Below are 12679 nucleotides of genomic sequence, written 5' to 3' on the forward strand. Positions count from 1 at the left end.
GGCTGCAGTGTGAGGCTGCCTCAGGATTGCTAACAGATGAGGTAACAACAGCACACAGCTGAAAAGAGCAAACCAGGGCCGGCCTTGCCTGCTGTAAGCCACCTAATTCAACACTGATCCCTGAGAGAGAGACTCACTGTAGAGGAAAGAGACCAAAGCTCAGTTAGGTTCTGCTTGACAATGGGAAATACCCAAAATCCGTGCAGTAAGCGCTTTGCTCCTCTGTCACAGGGGCAGATTTCATTACTGGATAAAACCAAAGCCAAACTCACTGCCGTTGAGTTGATTCTGATTCATGGTGACCCTACAGGGCAGAGAACTGCCCCACAGGGTTTCCAAGGCTGTCATCTTTACAAAAGCCACCTCTTTCTCCTGAAGTGGCTGGTAGGTATGAACCACTGACCTTTCAGTTTACAGCTGAGCACTGAACCACTGCACCACTAGGATACCTCCAATACTGGAAAACTGTTATAAAAACTCACTTGGTTATGTGGAAATGAGGGGAAGTGCTATTAAAACAGAGAGCCAACAGCCCATTCTTGCACATGTCACTGGCCATCCACATCCCTAAGCTGGCACCAACACTCATCTAATGAGCTCACATGCTCTAAATTCTGGCTTGGAGCTTAAAAACACAAACTTGCCCAGGTCCCTGGGAACACTAAGGCAAAATAGAAACCATCAAAAAGGTCTCAAAGTCTTCATCCATGAGAGAGAGAATGGACCCAGCAACACCCCGTGCGGAGCTCAATTTGCTGAGAAGCCGGTCTCCATGCATCAAGCCCCATCACAGCACAGGGCTGAGAGTAGTCAGTGCCCTGCCCCCAAGTAAATCAGTGGGAACAGAGGATGCAGAGGGCTGGTCTTCAGCCTCCACAAAAGGGTGGCTCAGGGGCCAGAGAGTTCCTATTAGCATAAAGAGTAAAAAGACCCACCTGGAGGCAGTGTTTAACTCCAGCAAACTGGCTGCCCACAGGTGGGGGGCAAGCACAGGCTAAAGTTGGGGGTCTGAACCCCACCCAGCTCAAGCCTAACCCTCAACAATCATCATACAAATAAAGCAAGTGGAGAGGTGGGCTCTTAAGAATATAGATTTCTTGACCAAACACCCAAAGACTCTGTTTCACTGGGTAGGGGGCACAGGACTGCATTTTTCACAAACACTGAGGCGAATCTACAAGGCATGTTTTGAGAAATGGCCATTTTGAGGGAACAGGAAGCTGGTCAAAGGCCAGATCTCTAAGACAAGGTTCAAGAAGGTGAACCTAAGGCGATGTGAATGTGGCCTTCAGCGCTCCCTGCCCTTTCTTGGCACCTTTTGTCCCAATGAGCCTAACATCTAAGGCAGAACCCCACACCTGAGTGCTCGCTGGACTCTGGTAAAACACAAATTCCTGGGCTCCATCCCAGAAACAGGAAGGCAAGCCTGCCTTCCTATATCTATTCAGGTGCCCAGATGATACCAGGCAACACAGCGCTCTTCTACCTGGCCTCTCTTGGGCACATTTCCGCTCCCTGCTTTCCTTAGAGGGCAACCTCAGGGACAAGATTCAGTGTAGTGCCCCACCAAACTCCAAGTTTTAAGACATTTGCTGAAGAGAAAGCTGGTAAGGAGTCTTTTAAACCCCTCCCCCAAATGGCTTTCGCAGACTAGACTAGAAGTGGTCTGAGGCACCTAAACGGGAAGGTGGGTGGCTTCTCCCTTCATGAGGGCAGACTCACACCCCAATGACCTCAACCTAGGACCCTGGGCTCTTAAAGGATATGGGGCCTGGCAGCCTAGGGCTCAGGGGTAATGAGGAGGAGAGCAGGCACATCTACAGTCACCGTCTGCATGAACCACATCCAGGACAGGTTTGCCTGGGGTCTATCTGAAGAAATGGAGGAAAAGGGGACGATGTGCACGCTGGCTGGGGAGTGTGGAGGGGTGAGGGGGCGTCCCAAACCCTGAGGCTTTAATCTTGTCATGTGACCGCTGAGGAAAGAGAAGAAGTTCGGGAACACTAGGACGTGACTGCAGGAGGTACCAGGCAATCAATGGGAGTTTGGGAGGATACTCTGAGGAAAGAAGGTAGGACCTTCGGGGGGGCTGGGTTGGGGGAAGGGTCACCAGCTGCCGGGCGGGGAAACTGAGCCAGAAGAAAGGTGAAGAAGGGGACACTAAACGGGTACAATGTGGGAGCGAAAAGCGGCCCTCACCAAAGGCGCCTGCACGGGGAGGGCCCGTACCCTCAGGAGGCGGTTTGGGGCCCGCGGGAAAGAGCTGCAGTAGGGGCCGAGGCTCAGGGCGCCGGCCCGGCGGGGAACACGTGCGGCGGCTGGGAGCTGTTTGAGGGGGCAGCCGGGTCCCGCCCAGTCACCTCGCTGCGGCCCGAGGCCCGAAGGCCGCCGCTTACCTCCAAGTCGCAACGGCGGGGCCAGGCGTCGCGTCGGCCGCCGCCTGGGCGGGAGCGCGGGCCGAGCTCGACGAGGCTGCAGGTCCGGCGGGCGCCAGGCAGCGTGAGGGGGGGCGCTGCCAGTACGCGTGCGCGAGGGGAGGGGGCGGTGTCCCGGGGGTGGAGCCAAGACACAAAGCCGGCCTCTTGGAGGAGCGCTACAGGGAGCGACAAGGGGCAGAATGCCTCGGCCAGCCCAACGCCTTAAAGGGACCGCAGGCTGTGCGCGCTTCCTTCTCCAAAGCGTCTAAGTGCAGGAGTTGGTTGGTGCGGGCCCACCTTCTCCCGCACTTTTTAAAATTGAAGTATAATATATACACAGGGAAGTACTAGTGAATTTTGTAAGCAACCCTGTAGCCGACACCCACATCCTGGGACAGAATGTTCCCCGGGGATTCTGAGGAGTGGGCGTTGCCCAACGTTTCTTCTCCGAATCATGCCCGGGTCCAGTGATCAATTCTTTATTGACGTTAATACTGATGATCGCAGCAGTTGACTGTCTGAGAGCATCTGCGGCCAGCCCGCGAATCAGGTAGCACCTCAATCCCCACACATCTCAGGTGGATAGGTACTGATACCCACCGTTTACAAGATCAGGGACTCAGTCCCCGCGCAAAGTGCTGAGAGTCCCTCCAGAGCCAACTCTTTCCCACAGCCACCACACCGTCTTTCCGTCCAGCCTTGTGTAATCAGTATAAAGAAATCAAAAACCAAACTCACTGCCATCGAGTCAATTCCGACTCCCCTATTGGGTTTCAGAGGCAGTAAATCTTTAGGGAAGTAGATTGCCCAGTCTTCCAGGAGTGGCTGGTGGTTTGAACCACCAACCTTCTGGTTAGCAGTCAAATGCCTTAGGTACTAGGCCACCAGAGCTCCTATGTATAGCCAATCCTAAAAATTATCCAGTATAGCCAATCCTAAAAATTATTGGATGCAAACTAGTTTTGCAGCCCTTCTCTCATGTTGGCCTCCAGGCAGGTGTGCTCCACCTCCATCACAGATGGCCTGGTGAGGCCCAGAGAGGAGGATTGAAGGGCAGGAGCAGAACCTGGGACCCCACTTCTGCAAACTACATGGGTTTTAAACTTTTGGAGGTGGCCCCCACAGCTCCACCACCCCAGCCCAGGCCTGTGGGTAGAATGACAGTCTCTTATTTTCCAATTAATATGACACAGGTACCTCAGCAAACAAAGGGCTCATGCGTTAGAAGTGGAAACACCCTGGGAACGTGACGTGTGTGGTTGTCATAGATACGAGAACTGAAGCGTGGCAGCTGATCTGGAGCCTCCTCCTGGGGAGGGCACAGGGAGGTAAGCCCATGGCTCACGTGGATCTGCGTCCACCAGGCCCAGTCACCTGTGGCCCAGGTGCCCTAGAGCGGGAGGCGGGCATCCTCCAATGTTTAACAAAACCAGCTCAGGTGTGAAGATGGGCATCTCCCACCCACCTGGCAGCCTGGCTGATGGACACCTGAGCCCACCCCGGATTGCCCACACCTCTCAGATAGCCCTTAGATCTACCCACTCCTCTCCATGCACATCCTGTTACCACAATAAGACTGCACGCTGCCCTCCAACCTCCAAGCTCTGCCCAGCACACCAGAGGAGCTTCAAAAGCTCCAGCTCTGGTCTGTCTCTCCCCAGTTTAACGTTCAGAAATGGCTTCCCAAGGCCCTCAGGTCAAAAGCCAAACTGTTGACAGGATTTACCAGACCCTTCCTCCCCCTCCAGCCTAGCGCCACCCCCAACTGTGAACCCCAGATTGCAGCCCCAGACACAAATTACTTCCAGTCTGGTAGCATAGTGGCTAAAGCACTTGACTGCTAACCAGAAGGCTGGTGGTTCAAACCCACCAGCCACTCCTCGGAAGGAAGGTTGGGCAATCCTACTTCCGTAGTGATATTGCCACGGAAACCCAAGGAGGGGTCGCTATGAGTCGGGGCCGACTCGACGGCATATAACAACAACAGCCAACCCTCCTAGCAAAGTGGAATGAGGATCATGACACTGGAACTGGCAGAACTCAAAACAATTAACTCAGCTTCCGGACTTCCAGGTAAACTGGTCTGGCCCCGCCCTCTCTTCCCCACACCCCGGGAGAAAGAACCTTCCGGTGAAAAGGAAAAAGCTTTCTGAGCTGTGGAGAATTTTTCCAATCTACCCTTGCAGTCAGAGCTAAAATCCTGAAATGGAATAACCAGCGGGTAGAGTGGATCAACAAAAGGAAGCAATGTGTTTTATTATTTAAGTTTCAAATCCCTTTATACCCCTCCCAAAAACAAGGGGAAACTGAAAAGAGTGAGAGCCACAGAAAAGGGGAAAACATTTTAGAGTGATTTTTTCCAGACTGCTTGGACCAACAGGGGTGAATTAGTAAAGATGTTTCCGTGAACAATTTTTATACAGACAACATTTCTAGAAAGCTTCACCCCCTGATCCACCAGAGGGATGGAGTGAGCCAGACAGGGCACTTCCTGGGCTCCCCAGGTCCCTCCATAGGGCCAGCCAACGTCCTCCTGGCCCTCCTCTTCTGATCCCCAAACCTCCATAGTGGTCCTGCTGCCACTTCCTCCCCAGTAGAAATTCCTGGTCCAATCTCTCCTAGGGCTGACTGAGCTGGGATGGGGGGAGCACACAGTGAGCACTTAGATGCTCCTTTTTCTGTTAAGTTCCTTACACATGTTACTTCCTTACACTTTCACAAGTGGCTGCTTTCATTATCCCCTTTTCACTATGAGAAAACTGAGGGCCCGAGAGGATGAAAATGGCCCAGGGACCCCAGCCAGTAGCCAAATGCTCAACATCAGAACAGGATGAAGGTCCAGCCTGCGCCATTGACCCCTGGACTATAGCGTACAGGATCAATGATGCTTATTGTATGGATGAATAAATGAGTGAGTGAATGAGTGAGTGAGTGATAAGCCCATGTTGTATGTCTTCAAAGAAGACAGTAAGCTCATGAACTTGAGCAGTAGGGGAGGGTCTGTGGAGGCCAAAGATCTGAAATATAATAACATCATTTTCTTATAGGACTTGAAGCTTCAAAAATATATATATATGTGTATATATAAATGCAGGTAGATATAGATATATTAAAAAAAAAAACTCACTGCCATTGAGTCGATTCCACCCATAGCGACCCCTCCTTGGATTTCTGAGGCGGTATCTCTACGGAAATAGGTTGCCCAATCTTCCTTCTGAGGAGTAGCTTGTGGGTTTGACAAGGATGCCAGGCAGCCAAGGGGACTTATGCTACCACCCCCTTCCTAGGATTTCCTTCTCCACCCCCTGGGGTGGGCACCTATCACTCTTGGTATCCAACCAGTCCCAACTGGGCCACCATTCTCTCTTCCTCCCCTGACCTCAGTTTCCCAGTTATAGAAAGAACAGGCTGAACACATCTTGCTCATGACATTGTGAGGTTTCTTCATAATACCAAATTCTCTCCTTCCAGGTTCACCCAGGCACATGTTCCCCCCATGCCTCCTTCCCTCCTGGCTCTTTTCTCCTACATCTTATCTCTTCCCACTGCCATCCTTGAAGGTGATTTAGCCACCATTCATCTGTCAGCTTGTCATACTGTGGTGGCTTGCATGTTGCTATGTGGTTGGAGGCTATGCCGTCAGTATTTCAAATACCAGCAGGTTCACCCATGGAGGACAGATTTCAGCAGAGCTTCTAGACTAAGACAGACTCGGAAGAAGGAAGGAGCCACCAACTTCTCAAAGAATTGGCCAGTGAAAACCTTATGAAAAGCAGTGAAACACTGACATGTTGCTGGAAAACTTTACGAATAGCCCTGAAACATTGTCCGAAGGGGGTGGTGCCAGAAGATGAGCCCCTCAGGTCAGAAGGCACTCAAAATACAATTGGGGAAGAGCTGCCTCCTCAGAGTAGAGCTGACCTTAGTGATGTGGATAGAGTAAACCTTTCGGGACCTCCATTTGCTAATATGGCACAACTCAAGATGAGAAGAAACAGCTGCAAACATCCATTAACAATAAGAACATAGATTGTATGAAGTATGAATCTAGGCAAATTGGAAGTTGTCAAAAATGAAATGGAATACATAAAGGTAGATATCCTAGGCACTAGTGAGCTAAAATGGACTGGTTTTGGCCATTTTGAGTCAGACAACCATTTGATCTACTATGCTGGGAATGACAAATTGAAGAGGAATGGCAAGGCATTCATCTTCACAAAGAATGTTTCAAGATCTATCCTGAAGTACAGTGCTGTCAGTGATAGGATAATATCCATTTGCCTTCAAGGAAAACCAGTTAATACTACTATTATTCAAATTTACACACCAACCACCAAAGCCAAAGATGAGGAAATTGAAGATTTTTACCAACTTCTGCTATCTAAAATTGACCAAACCTGCAATCAAGAAGTGTTGATTATCACTGGTGATTAGAATGCAAAAGTTGGAAACAAAGAACAATCACCAGTAGTTGGAAAATATGGCCTTGGTGATAAAAAGTAATGCTGGAGATTGCATGATAGAATTTTGCAAAACCAACGACTTATTCATTGCAAATACCAACATAAATGGTAGCTATACATGTGGACTTCACCAGATGGAGTACACAGGAATCAGACCAACTACATCTGTGGAAACAGGCAATAGAGAAGCTCAATATCTTCAGCCAAAACAAGGCCAGGAGCTAACTGTGGAACACACCATCAAATACTCATATGCAAGTTCAAGTTGAAGCTGAAGACAATTAAAACAAGTCCATGAGAGCCAAAATATGACCTTAATTATATCCTTCCTGAATTTAGAGACCATCTAAAGAATAGATTTGATGCACTGAACACCAGCGACCAAAAACCAGAGGAACTGTGGGATGACATCAAGATATCACCCATAAAGAAAGCAAAAGGTCCTTAAAAAGACAGGAAAGGATGACAAGACCAAAATAGATGTCAGAAGAGACTCTGAAACTTGCCCTTGAACAGACAGTAAAGCAAATGGAAGAAATGACAAGATCAAAGAGCTGAACCGAAGATTTCAAAGAGCAGTTTGAGAAGGCAGTCAATTTGTTCTGGTTACCTAGTGCCGCTCTAACAAGAATATACCACAAATGGAGTATGGCCTTAACAAACAGGAGTTTATTCTTGCAACTTGGAGGCTTTAAGTCCAAGTTCAAAGTGCCAGGCTCTAGGGGCTGAGTGAAAGCCCCTCAACCTTAGCGTCCAGCTCTGCCTCCTGCTCCTGGCCCACTGGAGCTAGAGGCTTTTCTTCACTCAGACAGCTGTTGACTGCTGAGGCTGAGAAGCCCCAAGGTTGACAAGTAAAAAGGCACAGTCCCAATGTTACCAATCCACACGGTAGGCCATTAACTTAAGTCCACTGTAAGTCCCAAGGTCAGCAAAGCATAGCAGGCTGCTGAGCAACGACATGGCTACATGCAGGGTCCAAGCGTGCCAAAGGCTAGAGACCATACCCAAGGCTTCTCCTTATATACAGGAAGCAGATCATATCCACTCAGCTGCTTGTGGTAGATCCCACCATGGAGTTGATTGCCAGTCTCATCATGGGGAATAACTACCACCAGCTGCCCAGCCACTCAACCAGGCCCAGCCAAGTTGACACACAAACATAACCATCACACAATTACTATAATGAAATGTGCAAAGACCTAGAGTTAGAAAACCAAAAGGAAAGAACACGCTCAGCATTTCTCAAGCTGAAAGAACCGAAGAAAAAAATTCAAGCCTCGAGTTGCAATATTGAAAAATTGTGTGGGCAAAATATTGAATAATGCAGGAAACATCAAAAGAAGATAGAAGGAATGCACAGAGTCACTGTACCAAAAAGAATTGGTCAGTGTTCATGCATTTCAGGAACAAATGGTATTGAACCAAGAACCAATGGTTTCGAAGGAAGAAGTCAAAGCTGCACTGAAGGCATTGGTGAAAAACAAGGCTCCAGGAATTAATGGAATACCCATAGAGATGTTTGAACAAACAGGTGCTGCACTGGAGGCACTCACTCATCTATGCCAAGAAATTTGGAAGACAGCTACATGGACAGTTGACTGGAAAAGGTCCTTGCTTGTACCCATTCCAAAGAAAAGTGATCCCACAGAATGTGGAAATTATTGAACAATATCACTAATATCACATGCAGGTAAAATTTTGCTGAAGATAATTAAAAAACGGTTGTAGCAGTATACTGACAGAGAACTTCCAAAAATGCAAGCTGGATTCAGAAGAGGACATGGAACCAAAGATATCATTACTGGTATCAGATGGATCTTGGCTGAAAGCAAAGAATGCCAGAAAGATGTTTACTTGTGTTTTATTAACTATGCAAAAGCATTCTATTGTGTGGATCATAACAAATTATGGATACTGTTGAGAAGAATGGGACTTCCAGAATACTTAAGTGTGCTCATGAGTAACCTGTACATAGACCAGGAAGCTGTCGTTTGAACAGAGCAAAGGGATATTGCGTGGCTTAAAATCAGGAAGGGAGTGCACCAAGGTTGTATACTTTCACATACTTATTCAATCTGTATGCTGAGCAAATAATACGAGAAGCTGGACTACATGAAGAAGAACATGGCATCAGGACTGGAGAAAGGCTCATTAACAACCTGCAATATGTAGATGATACAACTTTGCTTGCTGAAAGTGAAGATGACTTGAAGCACTTACTAATGAAGATTAAAGACTACAGTCTGCAGTATAGATTATACCTCAACATAAAGAAAATGAAAATCCTCACAACTGGACCAATAAGCAGCATCACAATAAATGAAGAAAAGATTGAAGTTATCAAAGATTTCATATTACTTGGTTCCATAATCAACACCAATGGAAGCAGCAGTCAGGAAATCAGATAACGTATTGTATCGGGCAAGTCTGTTGCAAAAGACCTCTTTAAAGTGCTGAAGAGCAAAGATGTCTCTCTGAAGACTAAGGTGTGTGTTACCCAAGCCATGGTATTTTCAACCGCTTCATATGCATGTGAGAGCTTGACAATGAATAAGGAAGACCAAAGAAAAGATGATTTTGAGTTGTGGTGTTGGCAAAGAATACTGAAAGTGCCATGGACTGCTAAAAGAACTAACGTATCTGTCCTGGAAGAAGTACAACCAGAATGCTCCTTGAAAGCGAGAATGGCCAGACTTCGTCTCACCAACTTTGGTCATGTTGTCAGAAGGGACCATTCCCTGGAGAAGGATATCATGGTTGGTAGAGTCAGTGAAAAAGGGGAAGGCCTCAACAAGATGGATTGACACGGTGGCTGCAATGATGGGCTCAGATGTAGCAAGGATTGTGAGGCTGGCACAGGACCGGGCAATGTTTTGTTCTGTTGTACTTAGGGTCACTATGAGTTGGAGCTGACTCAATGGCACCTAATAACAACAACAAAAGATGACTTAGAGGTGACTGACCATCTGGCACTCTGGTGACCATCTGGAACTCTGGTGGCACTGTGGTTAAAGCATTCGGCTGCTAACCTATAGATCCCACCAGTTCAAACCCACGAGCTGCTCCATGGGAGAAAGTTGAGGCAGTCTGATTCTACAAAGATTTATAGCCTTAAAAACCCTATGGGGCAGTTCTATGTCGTTCTATAGGGTTGCTATAAGTCAGAATTAGCTTGATGGCAGTGGGTTTAGTTCTTGACCATCTGGTTTACCCAGCAATGTCCCAGGTCTAGCACTGAATGTCCCCATGCTGGCACCACTTGGTCCCAGTTAAACCAGAATGGTGGCCACCTCGCCCCTTCCTCTGCCTCTCTTACTCATCCTTGTGCTGGGCTTTCCTATCCTCAGGGAGCCCCAGGCCTTCCCCTGTGCCTACATCATCTCAATCCTGCCAGCATGCACTCACTCATCTACACCTCCACACACACACACACTGTGGACCTTGTTCACTGCTGGACCAGGCGGGGTGAGAGGAAATCCAGAGAGGAACAAGACACCACACCCAGAAATCAGTAGGTTCCACTTGACCCCCACACCCCAAAACAACAATCTTTATAGAAGCAGATGGCCAGGCCTTTCTTCCACAGTGTTCCTGGGTGGGTTTGAAATCATCAACCTTTATGTTAGTAACAAGCATAAGCCTCTTGTGCTACCCAAGGACAAGGACTTTAAATGCAGTTTCATTAAATCCCCAGAGATGGTTGTGGTCACTGAAATTCCACATTATCCAATGTTCAATTTCTCTTCCTGTGGGCTTTTTAAAAAAATCATTGGTTGAGGTGAAATTCACATACCAAGAAATTAACCATGTTAAAATGAGCAATTCAGTGGCCTTTAGTCCATTTGCATGAAACCACCCCACCTCTCTAGTTCCAGAACATTCCCACTACTTCAGCGAAAAGCCCCTTACCTACTGAGCAGTTTTCCCCCACTCTCCTCCTCCTTCCTGTTAGTTTGAACACTTCCCCAAACTTGCTTCAAAGTCCTAACAACTGCCTGCCCCTGCGTTCACCTTCCACCCCATCCCAGGCCCTGAGCCTCCCTGGACAGGCTTCCCTCAGCCTCCAGGTGGAGCTGGGAACCTGACCACTCTGAACCAGGAAGCAGCACTGGGTGTAAGGCCCAGACTGGGAGTATCCACCTCCAGGAATCCCAGGAATGCAGGCTCCCCCTTAGGAAGCCAGGCTGCACCTGGTGCTGACAGCAGAACCTCTCCCCACCTGGGACCTGGATGTAATCCCCCGGTAGGAGAGGGGTCCAAACAGGTGAGAAACAGACACCTCCTAGCATAGACAGGCAAAAACTGGAGGCCCACATCATCAAGGGAATTTTTCAGGGGCCTTAGTGTTCTGGTTACCTAGTGCCATTTTGACAAGAATATACCACAAATGGGATGGCCTTAACAAACAGGAGTTTATTCTCTTACAGTTTGGAGGCTTTAAGTCCAAGTTCAAAGTGCCAGGCTCTAGGGGCTGGCTGAAAGCCCCTCTACCTTGGGGTCTAGTTCTACCTCGTGCTCCCAGCCCACTGGAGATAGAGGTGTTTCTTCATTCAGACAGCTGCTGGCTGCTGAGGCTGAGAAGGCCAAGGTTGACAAGTAAAAAGGCGCTGTCCCAACCAAACCACACGGCAAGCCATTAATTTAAGTCCATTGTAAGCCCAAGACCGGCAAAGCATGGCAGGGTGCTGAACAATGACAGAGCTATATGCAGGGTCCAAGTGTGCCATAAGCTAGAGCCTATTCCCCAAGGCTTCTGCTTATATACAGGAAGCAGACCACATTCTCTAAGGCAGCTACTCAGCTGCTCACAGTAGATTCCACTGTGGAGTTGATTACCAGTCTCATCATGGGGAATACTACATCCAGCTGCTCAGCCACTCAACCAGGCCCAACCAAGCTGACACACAAACTGAACTACCACACTTAGCGTTTTTGTTGTTTGTTTGTTTGTTTTTGTATAGCACAACAGTGGTTGAAGGGGTCATTTTTTTAAGGAATATAAATTTGGCTGCTGGTATTCCACCTCTGTCTGTCATATCAGACTATTACCATTTGTCTATGTTATTAAAAGCCATCACAGCTGTTCTTCCCTGAGTGCCTACTATGTGCCTTTCATGTGGCTAAGGACTTTAAATACAAACCAAAAACTCACTGCCATGGACTCATGTTGTTGTTGTTGTTGTTACTTGCCGTCGAGTCGGCCCCAACTCATCGCGACCCCTCCTTGGGTTTCCGAGGCAGTATCACTACGGAAGTAGGATTGCCCAACCTTCCTTCCGAAGAGTGGCTGGTGGGTTTGAACCGCCAGCCTTCTGGTTAGCAGTCAAGTGCCTTAGGCACTATGCTACCGAGAGTCCATATGTTACAGAGTAGAACTGCCCCATAGGGTTTTCTTGGCTGTAATCTTTATGGAAGCAAGAGCCCTGGCGGCACAACGGTTAAGCATGTGCCTGCAAACCAGAAAGTTGGTGGTTGGAATCCACCAGCAGCTCTGCCTGAAAAAGCCCTGGTTATCTGCTTCTATAAAGATCACAGCCTAAGGGGCAGTTCTTCTCTGTCACATGGGGTCACTGTGAGTTGATATCAACTTGGCAGCACCCAAAAACAATGGTGAAACTTTACAGAGCAAGTTCATTTTCCATTCAACAGTTGACACACATTCTGTTTCGTGACATTGATTGCAATCCCCACAATATAACAGGTCTGTTCACACTTCTTCCCTGTAGTTACATTTTCCCTGTGTCCTTCTATCCTATGCATTCCTGCCCTCTGAGCTATCTCCCTGCACAAATGCTGCCC

This window comes from Orycteropus afer, unplaced genomic scaffold (assembly GCF_000298275.1).
Source record: "Orycteropus afer afer isolate SDZICR_OR568_19922 unplaced genomic scaffold, OryAfe1.0 scaffold00456, whole genome shotgun sequence".
NCBI lineage: Eukaryota > Metazoa > Chordata > Mammalia > Tubulidentata > Orycteropodidae > Orycteropus > Orycteropus afer.